General features: G+C 35.7%; 1 protein-coding gene and 1 pseudogene across 7 annotated transcripts in view; one reads left to right on the top strand and one right to left on the bottom strand.

The window, feature by feature from the left end:
• LRP1B (LDL receptor related protein 1B) overlaps nt 1-24,093 on the top strand; it is a 1,895,525-nt gene that overhangs the window by 1,301,728 nt on the left and 569,704 nt on the right. The window lies entirely within an intron of this gene.
• On the bottom strand, nt 7,624-8,308 carry LOC131750099 (swi5-dependent recombination DNA repair protein 1 homolog pseudogene; annotated as a pseudogene).

Raw genomic sequence — 24,093 nt, 5'->3', positions numbered from 1 at the left:
AAGTTTCAAACGGTACCTTTTTTACTTAAAAATCATGTTTACAACCGCTTTTCAGCAAAAGATTCAGTGATTTAATTGTTACACATATATTGCATTTCCCTCTAATTTGATATATACAAACCAGTTTATTTTAAATGCACTATAATTATGCTGTATATCTTAAGTGATTCTGCTTTCAAATCACACTTTTTAAAGAGGGGTAATTTACTTTTTAGTGTACACTGTGCAATGTCACTTAGTTCAAAGAACTTCAAATACAACCACCTAAATTTTCTAAGCCATCAGTCTTCTAATTGCTATAATACTATTCATTAAAGTAACAGTAATATATGAAATATATCCAGGCAATTTTCCCAATACTAAGTATAGGACATAGTTGTCTTCTCTAAGTACTCAAGCCAGCATTAATGAAAACTAATAGCCCATCAAACTTTGAAGTGAGAAATCTCCAAAGGACTATATATGATTCTATTCCAGCAATTTCTGTCACCTTAAATTGCTGTGTTCCAATATATTACACTTCTTAATGCTAATTACCTTACAGAATGGATAAATACTACAATTGCAAAGTACATCAAATACTATTTTTTAACTAAATTATAATTAGTAATCAGAGAATGGTCTCATTAACATAAATGTAATAATTAAATCATCTCAGCTTTACCATACTTAAAGGCATTAAATAGGGATCAGTTCCCTTTTGTAAACTACTAAAGGTTAACTTTTCTGGAGTCACTTTCAGGAAAAAAATTACATTATTCATGTTTATGGCATTAAAACAAGAATAAATTTGAAAATGTATAATTTTTTGAGTAGAGATATAATTATTTTATATTGCCCCATGTCTCCCCTTTCATTTAAAAAGAAGAAATAGTAAATGTTTACATTGGGAAAAGATGTAGTATGCTTTAGATTTATGATAGAATTTTGAGTTAATATAATTCAACAACATTTTAATTAGAGCTAGAAAATTAATCAGGAGAGTCGAAGAGGTCATTCCAGAAGTCTGCCCATATACTGTAGGCAATATCTCAGCTTGGAATCATTTGATGATCTGGTGAGTATTATTCATTTCAACTGAGTTAGACAATCAGACCTGAGTCCTTTTACTACAGTAGTCCCGCTTATTCTTGGGGGATACATTCCAAGACTCCCAGTAGATGTCTGAAACTTTGGATGATACCAAATTCTATAGACTGTTATTTTTTCCTATACATACCTATGATAAAGTTTAATTTATAAATTAGGCATAAAAGGAGATTAACAATAATAACTAATCATAAAATAGAACAATTATAAAAATATGTTGTAAAGTTATGTGAATGTGGTCTCTCTCTCTTCTCTCTCAGAATATTGTTCTGTAATCACCTTTCTTCTGGTGATGATGTAAGATGATAAAATGACTATGTGATGAGGTGAGGTGGGGTGAATGGCACAGGTAGTGTGAGATAGCATTAGGCTACTACTACTTCTGACTAGCCAGCACAAGGAGAATTATTAGCTTTGGGTGATCCTGGATCACTGAGTGATGACTACATAGATGGTTGGATGTCAGGAACAGACTGTGTTGATGGCTGGGGACTCCAGCTTGGATGGAGCAGGACTGCACAAGATTTTGGCATGCTGCTCAGACCAGTGTGCAATTTAAAACTTAGGAATTGTTTATTTCTTGAATTTTCCATTTAATATTTTCAGATCTTGGTTGACCTTGGATAACTGAAACCATGGAAATTGAAACCTCAGATAAGGGGGAATTACTGGATTTGGCAGTTTTGTTCAACCCAAATTAGACTTGGATAGATGGCATCTGATGACAGAGGATGTGTGTGTGGGGGTCATATATACCTAGATTTAGGTAAATTTTAAAAAATAATAATAATTTGTGCTTGAGCATCAATATCAAATTTCTGTTTTTTCTCTTTTCATAATCAGTATCAGCACAAAGTTGAAATAGATGTCTGCATCAATTTAATTCTAATTAATAAGGTTCCATATTTAAACTATAACCATTGAAGTAATATCTTCAGTAGTATCGGAAAAAAGTGACCATAAATCATGTGCACCTTTAAAAAATCGTATGCTTTTAGGTTTTTAAATTGTGGGTATAATCGTTCTATATATGTAGATTTGGATGTATCAAAGATGGACAGTATGCAAAAGGCCTGTGATGAGATTATTCTGTGCTGAATTGACTAATAATGAGATTATGTGTGGGAGGAAAAACTATTCTGTTATTGTAGAGATTAAGAGCTTTGCAGGAGGACTATGTAGTTACTGGAATAGTGAGACATGAATAATACTTGTGACATTTTAAGGACTGCTAAGATTTCAATTTGGAAGAACATTTTTGTTTTTTTAAAAAAATGGATCTGACCTCATCATCTGTAATACTGCCTGTAATGGAGTCAAAATTATCGAGACTTCTTAAGTTAGAATACTTCTTATATTTCCATTGGACGGACAATAGATTACATAAAAGCTACATAGTTATAGAACATAGCCATAATATATACTATCAGGAAAATTTCAAAATTATTTAACCATATTCTACTATTTGAAAATTTATCTGGACAGCCCCCTTGAAACATGTTTTTCCTTTTTTGAAATAGCCAATATACCTCCAAATCATTTCCATGCAAATTAAATCTAAGCATTCATGTATTTTTTCTCTCATGATATTTTGTCATCCATATTTTTCAGAGGGAATTCTGATTGTGAGAAATCTAGTCAAAGTTGGAAAATACTTGGTGTAGAATGACAAAAATCACATCTCCAGATCATCTTACCATTCCTTCTTCTTAAAAAGTCTTTTATCAATAAGGTTACCATTTTGTTTTAAATCCCCAATATAATGAAAACTGTATGCATTTGCAAATTCAGAATTGCATTCTTTATTCAGGAACATTATATTGTGACTTATTTCTAGTATACCAAGTCCTTATCTCATGGATTTCCAGGTATGAAAATGAGGGCACAATTCAATGATCACATAGGGATGCTCATTCCAAGTTTCTTTATAAAAAGCACATGGATTTTTGTTTTATGATTCACATTTAAAATATGACATTTGTGATTTAATAAATTACAAAATAAAGGATTATAGGATGATGCTCACTTTACAAATGACAATTTTTTTAAATTTTCTGATTCAAGAGTATGCTCCAGCTGGCAGCTATCCCGTCCAATTCAATTGAAAGTATTGAGTTGAAATGATATAATATTTTGGTAACATTATTTAAATGGGCAACATTTCCCCATGAAGTCTGCTATAACATGGAGGTTTTATATGTTTTTATTTTCAAGTGAATAGATATATTAAATTATTTGGGAAAGACAGGAACATGGCAAATGGGAGCACCAAAGATCATTTATTTGTGACAGTATTTATTTTTTAACCTTTTCCCAGTAATATATATTTCTAGTCTGTAAATTTTACAGTATTAATTATTTGGCAGTGTCAAGAGTTGGGTAGTAACTACAATGACATTCATATTTTAATAATAAGGACAGAGTAATAAATTATCTAGGATAGAATAGCCATTTGAAGCAATTTTTAAAATATTAGAACCTTCTAATATACTGTGTGCTCAAACCAGAATAAAATACTAATTCATTGATTTTCATATGATATTAAAAGAAAACATTGCTCAAGCATGCTATAAAAATCATTTTAATTAATTGAAATCAAAATTTAATATTAATGCTAATCAGTAAGTGATTTTAGAAATGGACAGAATAGAATTATTTAAAGATATCAGTAATTTTTGTTGTCAAACTCTGGTTTAAAATTTTATCTAGAAAAGTTAAAATTTATGACATTTAAAAAATTATATATAAACTTCCTTTCAATCTTAATTTGTCATAACCATTGATTTTTAGGTCAATAAACATTTCTACAATATCATTTTAATGTTTATACACTTTATACAATGTTTATATACTATATAGTTATATATTTAAATAATTATATATAAATATTTAATTTTTAGGGTTTTTTTTGAAATTATAAATATTGTGATGACTATCCATATAACTAATTATTTGCAGAATTTAGGGTACAGTGTTAGATGTCGCATTTCTGAGTCAAATGGTTTACGTGTTTTTAGGCTCTACCATTAATCATCATTTGCACTCATAGACATTCTGTCATTTGATGAAAGCAGTACTACTTTTCCCAGCCCCTGCTCCCACATTTGCAATATCTGGTTAGACACCTAGTTTTCTTTATTTCATTCAGAGTTGCATGGTTCTTAGACCCTTCTACATCATGATTTTCATCTTCTGAGCCCGTTTCCTATTTTTCAAAGTCTTCACAAAACTGAAAACCAAGACCTGAACATAATAATAAGGATATATTTAGGACAAGGTCTACTGAGATTAATACTTCCTGGGCACTGTTCTCTACAGAATTTGGTTACCAGGAACAGAGACTTTCATTCTGGCTATCTCAAGTAGGGAGAAAATGTCTATTATAAAAACACATGTGACTCCAAAATGAAACAGAATTTTTTTTTTTTTTTTGCGGTATGCGGGCCTCTCACTGCTGTGGCCTCTCCCGTTGCGGAGCACAGGCTCCAGATGCGCAGGCCTGGCGGCCATGGCTCACGGGCTTAGTTGCTCCGCGGCATGTGGGATCTTCCCGGACCAGGGCACGAACCCGTGTCTCCTGCATCGGCAGGCGGACTCCCAACCACTGCGCCACCAGGGAAGCCCTGAAACAGAAATTTTAACAAAATCCTATATTAGAAGCCATCGAATGCCTGTCATACAGACAGACCGGGAAGGTCAATCTGATACAAGGCAATTCTAGGGATTTCAGCAGAGAAGTTAATGGATAGTTGGTTCTAACTGACTCATGGTCAACTATGGCCCCTTCAACCCCATCTCGAAATGAGTAGAAGTTATAAGGGGGAAAAATAGTATGTATATGTGTGTGTGTGTGTGTATATATATGTGTATATATATATATATATATATATATATATGTATATACATATACATATATATATATGAAGAGAGAGAGAGAGATGTAGACATAGAACTTGGGTGAATAAAAGTAAGTGCATGAGAGATCTCACAGATTGCTATTCTGTCAGAACAATATAGCACTGTATTTTTTAAAATTTCACATTAATGTGATTCTAAGTTCTAACCTCAGAATATCAGGAGGTTCAATCTTTTAGTAAGATTACCTACCTTAAAATTTGCCCAACATGATTAGACTTGCTTATTTTTATTTTATTTATTTAAAAATTTTGAACATATGCGTTTAATTACCTGCTAGACCATCCAGAAGGAAATATGTGATAAAAGGATGGAAGCAAGGGTGATAAACTTAGAACAGGTGCAGGTATTTTTAGACCAGTTTAGGATTAGACATTCACTGACTGGATTATTTTTAACATTGATAATAGAACTTTTTTACCAAAATAAAATAATGTATTAAAAGTTACATCCAGAGTCCCTCCCATCAGGAAACTTGCACAAGCATCTTAGATAGACTCATCCACCAGAGGGCAGACAGCAGAAGCAAGAAAAACTACAATCCTGCAGCCTGTGGAACAAAAACTACATTCACAGAAAGACAGACAAGATGAAAAGGCAGAGGGCTATGTACCAGATGAAGGAACAAGATAAAACCCGGAAAAAACAACTAAATGAAGTGGAGATAGGCAACCTTCCAGAAAAAGAATTCAGAATAATGATAGTGAAGATGATCCAGGACCTCGGAAAAAAGAATGGAGGCAAAGATCAAGAAGATGAAAGAAATGTTTAACAAAGACCTGCAAGAATTAAAGAACAAACAAACAGAGATGAACAATACAATAACTGAAATGAAAACTACACTAGAAGGAATCAATAGCAGAATAACTGAGGTAGAAGAACGGATAAATGACCTGGAAGACAGAATGGTGGAGTTCACTGCTACAGAAGATAATAAAGAAAAATGAATGAAAAGAAATGAAGACAGCCTAAGAGACCTCTGGGACAACATTAAATGCAACAACATTCGCATTATAGGGGTCCCAGAAGGAGAAGAGAGAGAAAGGACCAGAGAAAATATTTGAAGAGATTATAGTCGAAAACTTCCCTAACATGGCAAAGGAAATAGCCACCCAAGTCCAGGAAACGCAGCAAGGCCCATACAGGATAAACCCAAGGAGAAACATGCCGAGACACATAGTAATCAAATTGGCAAAAATTAAAGACAGAGAAAAATTATTGAAAGCAGCAAGGGAAAAACAACAAATAACATACAGGGAACTCCCATAAGGTTAACAGCTGATTTCTCAGCAGAAACTCTACAAGCCAGAAGGGAGTGGCGTGATAAACTTAAAGTGATGAAAGGGAAAAACCTACTACCATTATTACTCTACCCAACAAGGATCTCATTCAGATTTGATGGAGAAATCAAAAGCTTTACAGACACGCAAAAGCTAAGAGAATTCAGCACCACCAAACCAGCTCTACAACAAATACTAAAGGAACTTCTCTAAGTGGGAAACACAAAGAAGAAAAGGACCTACAAATCAAATCCAAAACAATTAAGAAAATGGTCATGGGAACATACATATCAATAATTACCTTAAACGTGAATGGATTAAATGCTCCAACCAAAAGACACAGGCTTGCTGAATGGATACGAAAACAAGACCCATCTATATGCTATCTACGAGAGACCCACTTCAGACCTACAGAAACATACACACTGAAAGTGAGGGAATGGAAAAAGGTATTCCATGCAAATGGAAATCAAAAGAAAGCCAGAGTAGCAATACTCAGATAAAATAGACTTTAAAGAATGTTATAAGAGACAAGGAAGGACACTACATAATGATCAAGGGACCAATCCAAGAAGAAGATATAACAATTATAAATATATATACACCCAACATAGGAGCACCTCAATACATAAGGCAAGTGCTAACAGCCATAAAAGAGGAAATCGACAGTAACACAATAACACTGGGGGACTTTAACACCTCACTTACACCAATGGACAGAATATCCAAAATGAAAATAAATAAGGAAACAGAAGCTTTAAATGACACAATAGACCAGATAGATTTAATTCATATTTATAGGACATTCCATCCAAAAACAGCAGATTACACTTTCTTCTCAAGTGCACATGCAACATTCTCCAGGATAGATCACATCTTGGGTCACAAATCAAGCCTCAGTAAGAAAATTGAAATCATATCAAGCATCTTTTCTGACCACAACATTATGAGATTAGAAATGAATTACAGGGAATAAAATGTAAAAAACACAAACACATGGAGGCTAAACAATACGTTACTAAATAACCAAGATATCACTGAAGAAATCAAAGCGGAAATCAAAAAATACCTAAAAGTTACATCCAATGTTGTACAAATTTTTTTAAACATGATTAAAAATTTTTTTAACTGTCAAATGTTTTGAAAAATATATTCAAAGTAATAAATTTTCATTTTAGATCTTAGTTTATGTTCATATAACAGAATGCCCTCAATTGATCCAGGTTCACCGTGATATCTTTCTCTAAGCCCTTAATGGTTTATATCTTCCCTTTAAAATGTATAAGTATCTTTTAATTAAGTTGTCATTTACAAAGTAATTCTGGAAAAAAATTATTAATTAAACACCTGTAAGTTCTTCATCATTTCTGTTATAGTGTAGCAATTTCTCATCTAACCCATAGTGGTCTATCAACTGAGTAAACCTTGATTTCTTAGACACACCTGACTGCAACTCAGAGCAACAGCTGGCTGCAGCTTCTCCACCTCTTTGTTAACAACTGTGTCTGAGACAGACCTTTCTTTGATCTATACATTTTAACTAGTTTTAGCCTCTGAAGAAAGTCTCCTTTCTCTTGAACCTGCTTCACCAATTTTGTTTTTTCTTCATTCAATCTTTTTTTTTAGAAGATTCTCATTCAGAAAATCAGTTTGAAGATCACTGCGTGACCCAGTATCAAGTGTTTCAGATCCACATGCATTGATGTTCTTGATGGTATTTTTCAACATACTTCATATTCACTGTCTATGTGTTTAAATTGTTTTTTGAAATTCCAAGCTATTTCCTTGTGTTGAAGGTGCTGGATTCTCTGAAAAGTTCTAACAGTTCTCTTCATTCTCTACTTTAAGATCTTTTACCAAACTGTAGAAGAAATTAAATGAAGATCTTGTTTTGCTTAATCATTTTCTCTACGTGTTACACTCATAGGTTGTTTTCTTGTACTGGTTGTGTGGGGTGATGGTGGATTGGCACAGGCCTGTGGAGTGCTAGGTAAAATCACAGCTGAGTTTCCTAGACTTCCCATCTTAAAAAAGAAATCTTGGTTTACCTGGAGGAAAGGGAACTCTACTCAGTTCCAGCGTTGATCCTCAAATTCCAGTTCTCAGATATCACCTGCTTCCCATCTCCCTCAGCCATCCCCAGAGAATGCAGAAAACACATGCAGCTGCAGCTCTCTGCTTACTTTGATTTTAAATGGATCTTCCTATTGTTTGCAATCTCTGAAAGGAACCCAGGGCTACTTCCTGAGGAAGATCTTAATTGCCGACCTTTAGATACTCCCTCTCCTAGCCATGCCTCACTACTTAGTAGAGAGCTGGCACACAACCTTAGAAACGTCCCCATTTACCACGACTGCCATGGAAGGAGCAGTACCAGGTCATTACTTGCTGCCTTAACCAGGTTCACTGATGAAACTCAGCATCAGAAATTTGAGAGGCCGTTGCTACTTAAAGAAAAAGATCGGTTTTCCAGTGCCCCACGTATTCAGGGATATCAAAACAAAAGAAGAAGAAAAAGAAAAAAGAAAAATCCATGAAACTGCTCAGGTTCCATATGATAATAATTCTAGGTGGTTAGTTTTTCAATTTATCTTTTTCTCTCTCTCATTCATACACAGCCCTTTTGCCCAAAGCATATCCTAAGCATCAGAGTGATTGAATTGGGGGTATTTCTAGTATCAGCCCCAATTATTTCTAGAACTAGAATTTCTATTAGAATAGGGAGCATTTATTAATCATTATATATTTAGATTATGCCTTTTCAAGGAGCTAGAGACATAGGGGTGAGAAAAGCAGCCCAAATCTCTATCTTCATGAACTTGCATTTAGCTGGAGTAGATAGTAAGTGCATAAAAATTTATGAAAATATCAGATGGGGGAAAGCAGTGTGAAATAAAAGAAGAGTTTCCATAAAGTCCTTGCCAAGGAGGTGCTATATGAGCTTACACGTGAATGACATGCAAGATCTAGCCTTGTGAAGATGTCTTAGGAAGAGCTTTCTGGGGAGAGAAAGTAGCAAGTAAAAACCCCTTACGGCCAGAAAATGCTTGGCAGTTTCTGGCTAATGTGGCTGCAGTAGCAGGAGCTTCATGCCACAGGAGAGGAGGGCCAAGGGTGATGAGATTCTGAGGGACTTGCCTGCTACCGTAAAGACTGAGAACTTTAGTAGCCAGTTTAAGAGTTCAACAGGAGTTTTAAAATGATTACTCAATGCTGTGTGAAGACTGTACTATGGGAGAGGAAAAGGATGGATGCTGGTGAACTTTAGGAGGCTGGTATAGGAGTTCAGGTGAGAGTTTGTGACAGCTTGGACTAATGTGGTAGCAATGGAAGTGGAAGCAGTGGAGGTCTTAGAAATAATTTGGAAGTAGGTAATTGGAGTATATTTTAGAGGTAAGGTTCAGATCTGCTTTAATTTAAGGTGAGTTTTCTCTCATTTGCTCCTATTGTACTTCCCCTATTGTGCTCCTAAGGTCAGCCTGGGCCTTCAAAATGTCTCAGACTCTTGTAAATAACTTTCCCAGTGCTCTGTTCTGCTCTTAATAAGTTAGCAGATCTATGTCAGTGTATTAGTCAGCGAGGGCTGCCATAACAAAATACTACAGACCGGGTGGCTTAAACAATAGAAATTTATCTTCTCACAGTTGTGGAGCCTGGAAGTCCGAGATCAAGGTGTCAGCAGGTTTGGTTTCTCCCCAGGCCTCCTTGGCTTGCAGATGACCTCCTTCTCACTGTGTCCTCACGTGGTCTTTCCTCTGTGCTCACATCCCTGGTATAGTGTCTTCTTATAATTACACCAGTTCTATTGGATTAGGGTCCCACCCTTATGACCTACTGTAAGCTTAGTTACCTCTCTAAGACCCTATTCCAACTGTAGTCTACACTAGAGGTTAGGACTTCAATGTATGGATTTGGGCGGGGTGGGGGGCGATGGTGGAACACAACTCAGTCCGAAACAGAGAAGGTCATTATTTAACTTAACCCTCTTTAGACCTTGCTTAAGCTGAGTCCCTTAACATCAGGGAAATGATTCTTTTAAACCTTTCTCCTAAACAATGCATACGTAAAAGTCAAACAAAGAATTAAGTTGTCTTTGAATGCTGTTAATCTCCCTTGCTTACAACAGTTACAAATATAAACTGAGGTTCTAATATTCTATTTTTCTATCTTAATAGGCCATTTTATATGTGACTTGAACTTGAGCACTTTGGAGTGATCACCACAGGCAATTAGCATTATTCTTTTCCATTGTCAGGAATTACACTACTAATCTCAACCAGCCTCCAGGTGAATGAATCTAACTAGTGGTAAGGGGGGGGGGGAGGAAACAATTTTCTCTCTACCCTCCTAGACTCTTGGCTGATATCCCTTGCAATAAAGGACAGATTAACAAGAGAAAAAAAAATTATCTATGTACAGGAGTCCCACAAAGATATAAAATTCAAAAGATGGCTATACTATGGAGGTTTATATACCATTTATTATTTTATATACCATTTATTTCCTGAGTTAAGGAAAGGGGTCTATGGCTTCAAAGAAGAGAAGGCAATTCATGGAAAAGTGAGAATAGGAGATGTTTAGTAAACAAAGGTTGCCCTGCCTTGCAGATAACTCTCTGAGAGGAAAAATTTATCTCAAGTAATAGCTCTCTTCCTGGTACAGGCCCACTTTCTAATGTAAATTTTTCATACCAAAAGGTAATTCCTACTCTGTTTTCAGAGCTTCTCATGTGTCTGGTTTTCCTTAAAATTATCAGTTCCAAATAATCCAAGCCAAAGAGGCATATTTTGGGGTGGCACATTCTGCTAGCCACAAGAGAAGTAGTGTAAAATCATAGAAATACAGTAATTCACCATTAATTCCAGAAAAATAATTCCACACACATTCCAATTGACAGTGGGTAGAAATGTTTTTCTGAATTGTTTATGTATTAGAATCAGTATAGTCACATGTATGTTTTAGATTTTATTTTTTTGACTCATTCTTTTATTGTATATAGGTATCGATTAGTGTCCTTACCGTTCAAGTCACTTGGCTAACTATTTCATATATATGAGTGTAGTAGAATTTTCTTTGTTTTACAGATGAGGAGACTAATAATAAGAGTCCGAGTAAGTTGTTTAAAATCACCCAGAGAGGCAGTGTCACAGCCAGATGTCAAAGTACATTTGTGACTCCAAGCCAGACTCTCTCACCTACTGTAGTGACTCTCAGCCAGCCTTAGAAACCATCCCTGTGGGCCTCCCTGGTGGCACAGTGGTTGAGAGTCCGCCTGCCGATGCAGGGGACACGGGTTCGTGCACAGGTCCAGGAAGATCCCACATGCCGCGGAGTGGCTGGGCCCGTGAGCCATGGCCACTGAGCCTGCGCATCAGGAGCCTGTGCTCCGCAATGGGAGAGGCCACAACAGTGAGAGGCCCACGTACCGCAAAAAAATCCCTGTAACTGGCATTGGCATATGTATGGAGGATAAGAGTTAATAAGACTAATTCCTCCCCCAAAGAGTCTTTCATTTTAAACATGGAGACAGAGATGTAAATAAATATAGTGCCATAGGATTAGGAATGTTAGAATCGTACACAGAACAACACAAAGGGTCAGGTGATCCACTGTACGCCTTGGGGATAATCAAAGTTAACAAACAGCAGTACCATTTGAGCTGAGTCTAGAAATCTGGGTATGTGTCCATTATTCAGATAATGGGAGTACAGCTAGGTGTAGCAGTGGAGGCAAGGATTCCATATGGAGGAAGTAAATTGAGAACAAATATAAAAGGACATAGGCTATTAATGAATCATTGTTTTGGAAAATTATATCCACTCTATATTATCCTATTATCTAGGGTAATGGAAATTGGGTGAATACAGAAAAAACATTGTTCAGGCACAATTCAGCACAACTGTGATACAAGGTAGATATTTAATTCAAATATATTTCATTAAAATATTGAAATAGTCTGCTCTGAGCTGAGTAGGTCTTCTCCTCCTCCCCCTCCTCTTTCTCCTCTTCCCTTTTTCCGATGAAAACAATCTTTTTCATTGAATAAACTCTACTTTTTGTTTTCTAAATATCCCAGCAAGCAGTTCTTCGGAGCTGCCTTGTTTTTGTCAGCAAATTCTCCCCTCTCACTGTCATTCTCTCCTTCATCATTGCACAAATACTAGTTCACCGGCAGCACAGTCAGGCCATCAACTTGGAAATTAAATTACCTGCCATTCTCAAGTTTTTTTTCTCTACAACCTCAGACTGCCCCCTCAGTTCTCAGTAAGGCAAACCTCAATGTATCAATGAACTGAGAGAATTTTGGACCACATTTGTCAGTTCAAGGTCACAAAGCCTTCAAAGCAAAATTCTGGGCTTTGTTCTTCGGGTGCTCTCCATCCCACCTTCATTGTCATTCTCCAGATTCTCTGTTTAAGAAAAGTAAATAAAAACAAGTCTTGGGAGAAGGCAGAGCAAAGAGACTTCTAGTACTGTCACTGCCCTAAGAAATAGATTTTTGCCCAGAGCTTCAGACAAACTGCAAAAAGCTGCTCCTGCACCAAAGAGCAGTTAACAGACTAACAGACTGCTGTAAGCAAGCATATTCACCTCTAACTGTCCAGGTGGAGGGGCGTTCCTGATTTGCAGTAGGTACAATGTAAAAATGGAATGGTTCCTATATAATTATAAGTTATAGACTCATTCTGATATGTAGATTTTTCTCTTTTTCACAACAGTTTTACTTCTTTTTCTTTACAAATAAGCTGTCTTTGGCTTATTTTCATCTTTTTTTTTTTTTTTTTTCCTATAACGTGGTTAATCTATCCTTGGGAAATTGAAAGTTGACTGCAGTTCAGTATTCCTGGAACATGGTTCATAGTGGGCAGTAATAGATCTGGTGATGGAAAGTTAAGTAGGCATCAAATCATGGATGGTGTTTGTGCCATGCTAAGTGCTTTGGCAGGGAGAATTTTGGCCATTGGAGAATTTTAAGTGGCAGAGTGGCATGCTTAGATTTGCATTTTGGAAAGATCACTCTAGTGTCTCCTCAAAAATGATAGTCAGGGGAGTGAGAAATAATGAGGTCCTGAGCTAAGCAGTTTTAGTGGGAATGGAGAGAAAATAAAACATTCCTGAGAATATAAATTGAAAAATTAAGTGGGCTTGCTCAGATCAGAAAGGCACCTGGGAAACACCATGGTGGTGATAGGGGGAAAAAAGACGACTCTCTGGTTTGTACCTCTGATGACTGCATTGGGGACCGTTTACTGTCAGAAGCTGTCTTAGTTCAAGCTGCTATAACAAAAATACCATAGTTTGGGTGGCTTAAATAGCAAACATTTATTTCTCAATGTTCTGGAGGCTGGGAAGTCCAAGATCAAGGAGGCAGCAGATTCAGTGTCTGATGAGAATATGCTTCTTCATTGACAGCCAGCCAGCTGGTCTTACTGTCTCACAGCAGAAGGGATAAAGAGCTCTCAGGGGTGTGCCTTCCATAAAGTCACTAATTCCATTCATGAGGGCTCCACCCTTACAACCTAATCACCCCCCCGTAGGCACCACACCTTGGGAGTAAGATTTCAACATATGAATTTAGCAGGGGACACAAAAATTCATAACAGAAGTCTATTGGGAAAGAAGCATACATGGGAAAAATAAAATGGATTTTATTTTGGTTATGTAAAGTTCGTAGTGACTTCATCATAGTCAGGTAGAAATTCCTATGATGTAGTAGGATACATGGACTGAAGATTAAGAGGATAGTTAGGGCTTCCCTGGTGGCGCAGTGTTTGAGAGTCCGCCTGCCGATGCAGGGGATACGGGTTCGTGCCCAGGTCCGGGAAGATCCCACATTCCACAGAGCGGCTGGGCCCGTGAGCCGTGGCCGCTGAGCCTGCGCGTCCGGAGCCTGTGCAATGCAACGGGAGAGGCCACAGCGGTGAGGCCCACGTACTGCAAAAAAAAAAAAAAAAAAAAGAGGATACTTAGGCACATGAGAGAGATTTTGGAGCTATTAGGGTGAAACTTAGTTATTGAAATCACAAGTCAGAATTCTCTCCTACCCAAATTCCTAGGCAGTAGATACAATCTCAACTCTTCGGGCTATTTCTTTTGATGCTTGTTGCGGTATTATGGATTTTTTTTTTTTTTTAAGTTATAGATTTTGTTTACTGTCAGGTGTTTTAACACATCACATCTCATTTATGACGAGGCAATCATATGTGCTTATGTTCAAAGCCTAGCAAAGGCCTTGGAACTTAGTAGGTCACAGTAAATTTATTTCCTTTCTTTATTTCTCTGTCTGTCTCTCTTTTGAGTAAAGAGTTTGGAGACTGTATGGTAGAATATATTTATGATATTTATATGAATTATTTTTTTATAGGTCATAAATTTCTTCTATATCCCTATTAGTAAATGTATTCGTTTGCTAGGGCTGCCATAACAAAATCCCACAGACTGGGTGTCTTAACAGAAATCTTTCTCGCTGTTCTGGTGTCTTGAAGTCTGAAATTAAGGTGTGGACCTGGTTGATTTCTTCTGAGGCCTCTCTCCGTGGCCTGTAGATGGCTATCTTCTCCTTCCTGGGTCTTCCATCTCTGTGTGTCTGTGTCCTAATTTTCTTTTTATAAGGACATCAGTCATATTGGATTAGGACCCACACTAATAACCTAATTTTAACTTAATTACCTCTTTGAAGACCTTATGTTCAAATACAGCCCCAGTCTGAGGTACTGACAGTTAGAACTTTAACACATGAATTTTGCAGTGCACAGTTCAGCCTGTAGTAGTGAAATAGAGAAATTCATAATTACTTACATATAACTTAAGCAAGCAATTTTTGAAATCTGGTAATGTCTGAAGATTCTAGTATATTTGTATGAATAGCAGTATGAGAAGAAAAGTGAGAGAAGCAAATGTGATTCTAAATAATAATTACACAGTCAAAACCGAAGTTCTTTATGTTAGAGGGACCTTCAAAAAGGATATTAAAAAAGAAAATTTTAAAAGATAATATCAAGAGGAAATTGGAGAGATGGCTTTATTTAAATGTTTTCTAAGTGATGGATTATTATGGGAGATATTTTTAGGGGTATTATTTCCCCAGTCATTTCACAGTATTTAGGTAATTTCTACATCATGCTCAGTTCAAAAGAATGCAAAGCACTGTGAAGCATACGGAAAAGTACAAGACAGCATCCTTGTTTTCAGAAGTTTTCATCTCCGGATAAGGAGTCAAAGTTAGTGCAAGTGAAAAGAAAAGAAAAAGCAATGATTTAATATGAAACCATATGATTCTGTCTCTAGAGGCTTTAGAATCAATGAGAAGGAAGAGTCAACGTGGGATGTGCTAGTTTGAAGTATTTCACTGAGGGTGGGGTTAGACTTGTGCAGTGAAGGGTGAGTAGAATGGAGTTATATGCAGACAAAGGTAGGGAAACTAACTAAAAAATGAAACTGTGCGTGTTTTCTTTATAGGACTAATGGCAGTCTTCATTTTCTTCTTATCTTACTTTTTTTTATTGTGGTAAGAACACTTGCCAAGAGATCTATCCTCTCAACAGATTTTTAAGTGCACTATACAGTATCATCAGTGGTAGGCACAATGTTTTACAGCATATCTCTAGAACTTATTCATTTTCTATAACTGAAACTTTATACCTGCTGGACAGCAACTCCCCCATTTCCCCCCCTCCCTCAGGCCCTGGCAACCACTATTCTACTCTCTGTTACTATGAGTTTGACTATTTTAGATACCTCATGTGAGTGGAATCGTACAATAGTTATCCTTCTGCGACTGGCTAATCTTACCATCATTTCCTCAAGGTTCATCCATGTTGTTGCATACGGCAAAATTCCCTTTTTGTAGAAGACTTTATTTTGTTAGAGTAGTTTTAGGTTCACAGCAAAATTGACACAAAAATACAGAGATTTCCTACATTCCCCTATCCCTACACATGTGTAGCCTTGCCTGTTATTAGCATCCCCCAGCAGAATATTTTCCTCTTTTTTAAAGCTGAATGATATTCCATTGTATATACATACCACATTTTATTGATCCGTTCATCTTTTTTAAAATTATTATTATTTTTTTTGTTGTTTTTGGCTGTGTTGGGTCTTTGTTGCTCCACACGGACTTTCTCTACCTGCGGTGTGGGGGCTACTCTTTGTTGAGGTGAACGGGCTTCTCATTGTGGTGGCTTCTCTTGTTGCGAAGCACGGGCTCTAGACGCATGGGCTTCATTAGTTGCAGCATAGGGGCTCACTAGTTGTGGCTCACGGGCTCTAGAGTGCAGGCTCAATAGTTGTGGCACACGGGCTTAGTTGCTCCGTGGCATGTGGGATCTTCCCAGACCAGGGCTTGAACCCATGTCCCCTGCATTGGCAGGTGGATTCTTAACCACTGTGCCACTAGGGAAGCCCTGATCCATTCATCTTTTGATGGACATTTAGGTTGTTTCCATACCTTTGCTATTATGAATAATGCTACAGTGAACATTGGAGTGTTAATATCTCTTCAAGATTTTGGCTTCAATTATTTTGTATATATACACAGAACTGGAATTGCTAGGTCATATTGTAGTCTATTTTTAATTTTTTGAGTAATCTCCATACTATTTTCAATAATGGCTGTGCCATTTTACATTCCTAGCAACAGTGTACAAGAGTTTCAATTTCTCCACATCCTTGCATCCTTGCCAGCATTGTTATGTTTTTTGTTTTGTTTGTTTTTTGTTTTTTTTATGATAGCCAGGTGTGAGGTGATATCTCATTGTAGTTTTGATTTGCATTTCTCTGATGATTAAAGATGTTGAGCTTCTTTCTATATACTTGTTTCATATACTTGTTGGCTGTTTGCATATCTTCTTTGGAGAAATGATTATTTAAGTCCTTTGCCCATTTTCAATCAAGTTATTTATTTATTTGCTGTTGATTTATAGGAATTTTAATGATATCTTTTCTATTTGTTTATTTCTTGTCTATCTCCCTCACTAGAGCATAGGCTCTATAAAGAAAATGTATTCTTTCAACAATACCACACTGTCTCAATTACTGTAGCTTTATAATAAGTCTCAAAGTTTGGTACTGTCAGTCTTCTAACTTTGTTCTCCATCATTTTTTTTTTTTTTTGAGAAAATATCTGCCAAATACCTAAGTCTGAATAGCCATAGATTGACAGACATTCTTTCAAGGATAAAATGATATTCTGTGAAAAAAGTAGCACATTCTTCCTACAGTTCAAGCCATCTCATAAGTACATTTGTTCCACACAGTCATACTTTACTATGCACCAGAAGTACTTTCTGCACACTGTTGATTTGGTCACTCAGAATATTAAAAAGGCCTGGACTGAAGAGTCAAGATTTAACAAAATTGATACTTTTTACTGGTCAATTAAGGACATTTTTAAGTAAAACTGGAATTTTTCTTCTTCTTTTTTTTTCTGTGACTGCATGGAAGTGAAGAATCCAATGATTCCAAGTACGGCTTTTGGACTTTTTAGACTGACATTTTATTTCTTTCCTTTTCTATCATATTTTCTGTTTGTCTTTTTCTTCTTTATTATGAAAGATTTCCTCAACCACATTTTCTAGCCATTCTATTAAAAATATTTTTATTTAGACATAATTTTTAATCTCTGAGTCCTGTTTTATTCTCTAAATATTACTTTAAAAATTATCTTTAACTTTTCTAGAATGAGATATGTACTTGAATATATGATGATTTAAAAGATATTTTCTGAATTATTCATTTTGCATCTCTATGTTTTATCTTAGTGTTTACTTTCCACTCTGCTAGTTTTCCTCATTGAACTGAATATCCTGGTTTCCCATGACATTTAAGAAAGGACTGGGTGATCTATCCTGGGTTTCCTCTATCTTTATGAAAATAAAACTCTTTTCACTTGATATCTTCCTTGCAGGGGGATCTCTTCCTGGGAGCTCTGCATAGCTTTGAACACATACTGCATTACATTTAGAGATTTAACACATGAAGCTTTCTCCTGAAAGCACAGAAAGGTGCATGGCATGAAGATGTCTTATAGGAGGGAGTTTGCCGGTTTTGCTTTAGAAGGTCAGGATTTGGGTTCCCCAAAGTTCAGAAGGAAAAGAACCTTACTGCAGGGCACCAGCCTTAATATCCCCAATTTTTCACTGAGTATCTTAAAAAAGAGCTTTGCTTATGTATTTATTTGAGACTTTCTATCAGCCATTAGCCATCTGTAAACTTAGGGCAAAGGGTGGGGGACATTGTGGTGGTAGGTAGTATTACATATAAAAATATCTTGACTTAATCACCCTATTTTTAACCTTTCTTTGCACTTCACTCTGTTATTTCCAAGCTAAAATCAAGGTCATCTAGAGTTCTGTGGAAAGGGATGTCTTCCATTCCTCTGTAGACTTTTAAAAATCACATTCTAGGTTGCAACTTTATCTGCCGATTTCCCCATTTTCCTGTTTCCATACACTGACCATCTTGTACACTTTGTTTATATGCTTGTCATTCTCTTCTTTATTATGTAGATTCACTATGGGTTTATTCTGTTTTATGTTTCCATATTTCTATTGCAGTGGGTTAATAGAAGAAACGGAAGTGTAAGCACATGTGCTCATTCCACTATACTGTGCTATACACCTTTCAAAATAGTCTCTTACAAAGTCCCTGCCCTTTTTCTTCACAGAGAACTTCTCTGTTCCTAAAAATAAATTTGTGAGTGTAAATAAAAACATAAATGAATGAGCTACTCAACTTCACCATCATAATCTAAGTTCCATATCTATATGTCAAGAGAAAGAAGACTAAGCTCTATCCATCTATGGAAGGAGACAGTGTAGAAATGAGATTTATGTCATGGACTCTAAAATCAGTGCTTGGTTCATAACCTGGAGCCACTATTCATTCTGTGATCCAGGAAAAACCACTTAATGTCTCTTTGCTTCAGTGTTCTTAACTGTAAGATGGTTTAATAATAGTAGTACTTACCTTATAGAATTGTGAAGATTAAATGAATTAATCTATAGTGTTTAGAACTGTGCATTGCATAAAATAAGATTTAGAAAGGGATGGTTATTATTAATATGTATCTTCTAGGTTGAAATTGATGTGGTCTCAGTTGTCATTAAGTTAGATGCATGCTGAAAAGTCTAAATAGTTCAAAACCTTTAAAATTATGATTTTTATTTAAAATTATTTCATTACCTTAAATTTTTTAATGAACTGAGCATGGAGACTTTGAAAGAACACTAGTTTTGGAGACAGGCCATTTATGTATATTTGATTAAAATAATCTCTTTGAATCTCAGAATCTTCATCTATGAAATGAAAAATGATAGTAGCATCCTTATAGCTTTGCTATGACAGTTTGACATACTATAATAATAATTGTGAAATTTTACTAGAATTCTGGCTACCAGACTTTTTTATCTGTTGCACGTTTCAGAGTCTCTGCTACCAAATGAACACTCAATACAAGTTAATAGTGCACATTTATAAAATTTTGGAGAAAGAAGAATAAACTATACAAAATGTTACTATAACTGTGAAGAATCCAGTAATGGAGAGTGCAAATGATTAAAAGCTTACACACTTTAAACAAAACTTAGAGAACAGTCCTTTTTATAGTTGTTCAGATATCTTGTTGGATTTTGCTGTTCATTTAGAGATATAGCACTATACTACTATGCTCATGGTTCACAATGTAAATAATAAAATCTGTATTCCATATTAATTTGAAATATGCTTTTATTTATATCATGTGGTTTTTAAGAAAAAGAAAAGTTAAGTCAAGTATCTCTAATTGGAGAGAGAGGAGGAAAATTTAAACAATAGAATGTACTATGGTTTATATTTTTAAAAGTAAAAATGGAGAGGTCAGACAGCAGAAGCAAGAAGAACTACAATCCTACAGCCTGTGGAACAAAAACCACATTCACAGAAAGATAGACAAGATGAAAAGGAAGACAGCTATGTACCAGATGAAGGAACAAAATAAAGCCCCAGAAAAACAACTAAATGAACTGGAGATAGGTAACCTTCCAGAAAAAGAATTCAGAATAATGATAGTGAAGAGGATCCAGGACCTCGGAAAAAAATGGAGGCAAAGATCAAGAAGATGAAAGAAACTTTTAACAAAGACTTAGAAGAATTAAAGAACAAAAAGCAGAGATGAATAATACAATAACTGAAATGAAAACTACACTAGAAGGAATCAATAGCAGAACAACTGAGGCAGAAGAATGGACAAGTGACCTGGAAGACATAATGGTGGAATTCACTGCTGTGGAACAGAATAAAGAAAAAAGAATGAAAAGAAATGAACACAGCCTTAGAGGATCTCATTCAGATTCGATGGAGAAATCAAAAGCTTTACAGACACGCAAAAGCTAAGAGAATTCAGCACCACCAAACCAGCTCTACAACAAATGCTAAAGGAACTTCCCTAAGTGGGAAATACAAAAGAAGAAAAGGACCTACAAAAACAAATCCAAAACAATTAAGAAAATGGTCATAGGAACATACACATTGATAATTACCTTAAACGTGAATGGATTAAATGCTCCAACCAAAAGACACAGGCTTGCGGAATGGATACGAAAACAAGACCCATCTATATGCTATCTACGAGAGATCCACTTCAGACCTACGGAAACATACACACTGAAAGTGAGGGAATGGAAAAAGGTATTCCATGCAAATGGAAATCAAAAGAAAGCTGGAGTAGCAATACTCATATCAAATAAAATAGACTTTAAAATAAAAAATGTTACAAGAGATAAGGAAGGACACTACGTAATGATCAAGGAATCAATCCAAGAAGAAGATATAACAATTATAAATATATATGCACCCAACATAGCAGCACCTCAATACACAAGGCAAGTGCTAACAGCTATAAAACAGGAAATCGACAGTAACACAGTAATAGTGGGGTACTTTAACACCTCACACCAATGGACAGATCATCCAAACAGAAAATAAATAAGGAAACAGAAGCTTTAAATGACACAATAGACCAGATAGATTTAATTCATATTTATAGGACATTCCATTCAAAAACAGCAGATTACACTTTCTTCACAAGTGCACATGGAACATTCTCCAGGATAGATCACATCTTGGGTCACAAATCAAACCTCAGTAAATTTAAGAAAATTGAAATCATATCAAGCGTGTTTTCTGACCACAATGCTATGAGATTAGAAATAAATTTCAGGGAAAAAAAGGTAAAAAACACAAACACATGGAGGCTAAACAATACGTTACTAAATAACCAGGAGATCACTGAAGAAATCAAAGAGGAAATTAAGAAATATCTAGAGACAAATGACAATGGAAATACGACAATCCAAAACCTATGGGATGCAGCAAAAGCAGTTCTAAGAGCAAAGTTTATAGCTATACAAGCCTACCTGAGGAAACACATAAAATCTCAAATAAACAATCTAACCTTACATCTAAAAGAACTAGAGAAAGAAGAACAAACAAAACCCAAGGTGAGCAGAAGGAAAGAAATCATAGAGATCAGAGCAGAAATAAATGAAATAGAAAAAAAGAAAACAATAAATAAGAGCAATAAAACTAAAAGCTGATTCTTTGAGAAGATAAACAAAATTGATAAACCATTAGCCAGACTCATCAAGAAAAAGAGGGAGAGGACTCAAATCAATAAAATTAGAAATGAAAGAGGAGAAGGTACAACAGACATGGAAGAAATACAAAGCATCCTAAGAGACTACTACAAGCAACTCTATGCCAATAAAATGGACAACCTGGAAGAAATGGACAAATTCTTAGAAAGGTATAACCTTCCAAGACTGAACCAGAAAGAAATAGAAAATATGAACAGACCAATCACAAGTAATGAAATTGAAACTGTGATTAAAAATCTTCCAACAAACAAAAGTCCAGGACCAGATGGCTTCACAGGTGAATTCTATCAAACATTTAGAAAAGAGGTAACACCCATCGTTCTCAAACTCTTCCAAAAAATTGCAGAGGAAGGAACACTCCCAAACTCATTCTATGAGTTTGGTACCACCCTGATACCAAAACCAGACAAAGATACTATAAAAAAAGAAAATTACAGACCAATATCACTGATGAATATAGATGCAAAATCCTCACCAAAATACTAGCAAACAGAATCCAAAAACACATTAAAAGGATCATACACCATGATCGAGTGGGATTTATCACAGGAATGCAAGGGTTCTTCAATATGCAAATCAATCAATGTGATACAGCATATTAACAAATTGAAGAATAAAAACCATATGATCATCTCAATAGAGGCAGAAAAGGCTTTTGACAAAATTCAACACCCATTTATGATAAAAACTCTCGAGAAAGTGGGCATAGAGGGAACCTACCTCAACATAATAAAGGCCATATACGACAAACCCACAGCAAACATCGTTCTCAATGGTGAAAAAGTGAAAGCATATCCTCTAAGATCAGGAACAAGACAAGGATGTCCACTCTCACCACTATTATTCAACATAGTTTTGGAAGTCCTAACCATGGCAATCAGAGAAGAAAAAGAAATAAAAGGAATACAAATTGGAAAAGAAGAAGTAAAACTGTCACTGTTTGCAGATGACATGATACTATACATAGAGCATCCTAAAAATGCTACCAGAAAACTACTAGAGTTAATCTATGAACTTGGTAAGGTTGCAGCATACAAAATTGATGCACAGAAATCTCTTGCATTCCTATACACTAATGATGAAAAATTTGAAACAGAAATTAAGGAAACATTCCCATTTACCATTGCAATGAAAAGAATAAAATACATAGTAATAGACCCACCTAGGGAGACAAAAGACCTGTATGCAGAAAACTATAAGACACTGATGAAAGAAATTAAAGATGATACCAACAGATGGAGAGATATACCATGTTCTTGGATTGGAAGAATCAATATTGTGAAAATGACTATATTACCCAAAGCAATCTACAGATTCAATGCAATCTCTATCAAATTACCAGTGGCATTTTATACAGAACTAGCACAAAAAAATCTTAAAATTTGTATGGAGACACAAAAGATGCTGAATAGCCAAAGCAGTCTTGAGGGAAAAGAAACGGAGCTGGAGGAATCAGACTCCCTGATCTCAGACTATTTTACAAAGCTACAGTAATCAAGACAATATACTACAGGCACAAAAACAGAAACATAGATCAATGGAACAAGATAGAAAGCCCAGAGAGAAACCCACGCACCTATGGTCAACTAATCTATGACAAAGGAGGCAAGGATATACAATGGAGAAAAGACAGTCTCTTCAATAAGTGGTGCTGGGAAAACTGTACAGCTACATTTAAAAGAATGAAATTAGAACACTCCCTAACACCATACACAAAAATAAACTCAAAATGGATTAGAGACCTAAATATAAGACTGGACACTATAAAACTCTTAGAGGAAAACACAGGAAGAACACTCTTTGACATAAATCATAGCAAGATCTTTTTTGATCCACCTCCTAGAGTAATGGAAATAAAAACAAAAATAAACAAATGGGACCTTATGAAACTTAAAAACTTTTGCACAGCAAAGGAAACCATGAATAAAACGAAAAAACAACCCTCAGAATGGGAGAAAATATTTGCAAATGAATCAATGGACAAAAGATTAATCTCCAAAATATATAAACAGCTCATGCAGCTCAATATTAAAGAAACAAACAACCCAATCCAAAAATGGGCAGAAGACCTAAATAAACATTTCTCCAAAGAAGACATACAGTTGGCCAAGAAACACATGAAAAGCTGTTCAACATCACTAATTATTAGAGAAATGCAAATCAAAACTAGAATGAGG

This window comes from Kogia breviceps, chromosome 2, assembly GCF_026419965.1.
Source record: "Kogia breviceps isolate mKogBre1 chromosome 2, mKogBre1 haplotype 1, whole genome shotgun sequence".
NCBI lineage: Eukaryota > Metazoa > Chordata > Mammalia > Artiodactyla > Physeteridae > Kogia > Kogia breviceps.
This window is presented reverse-complemented; position numbering and strand designations above follow the sequence as displayed.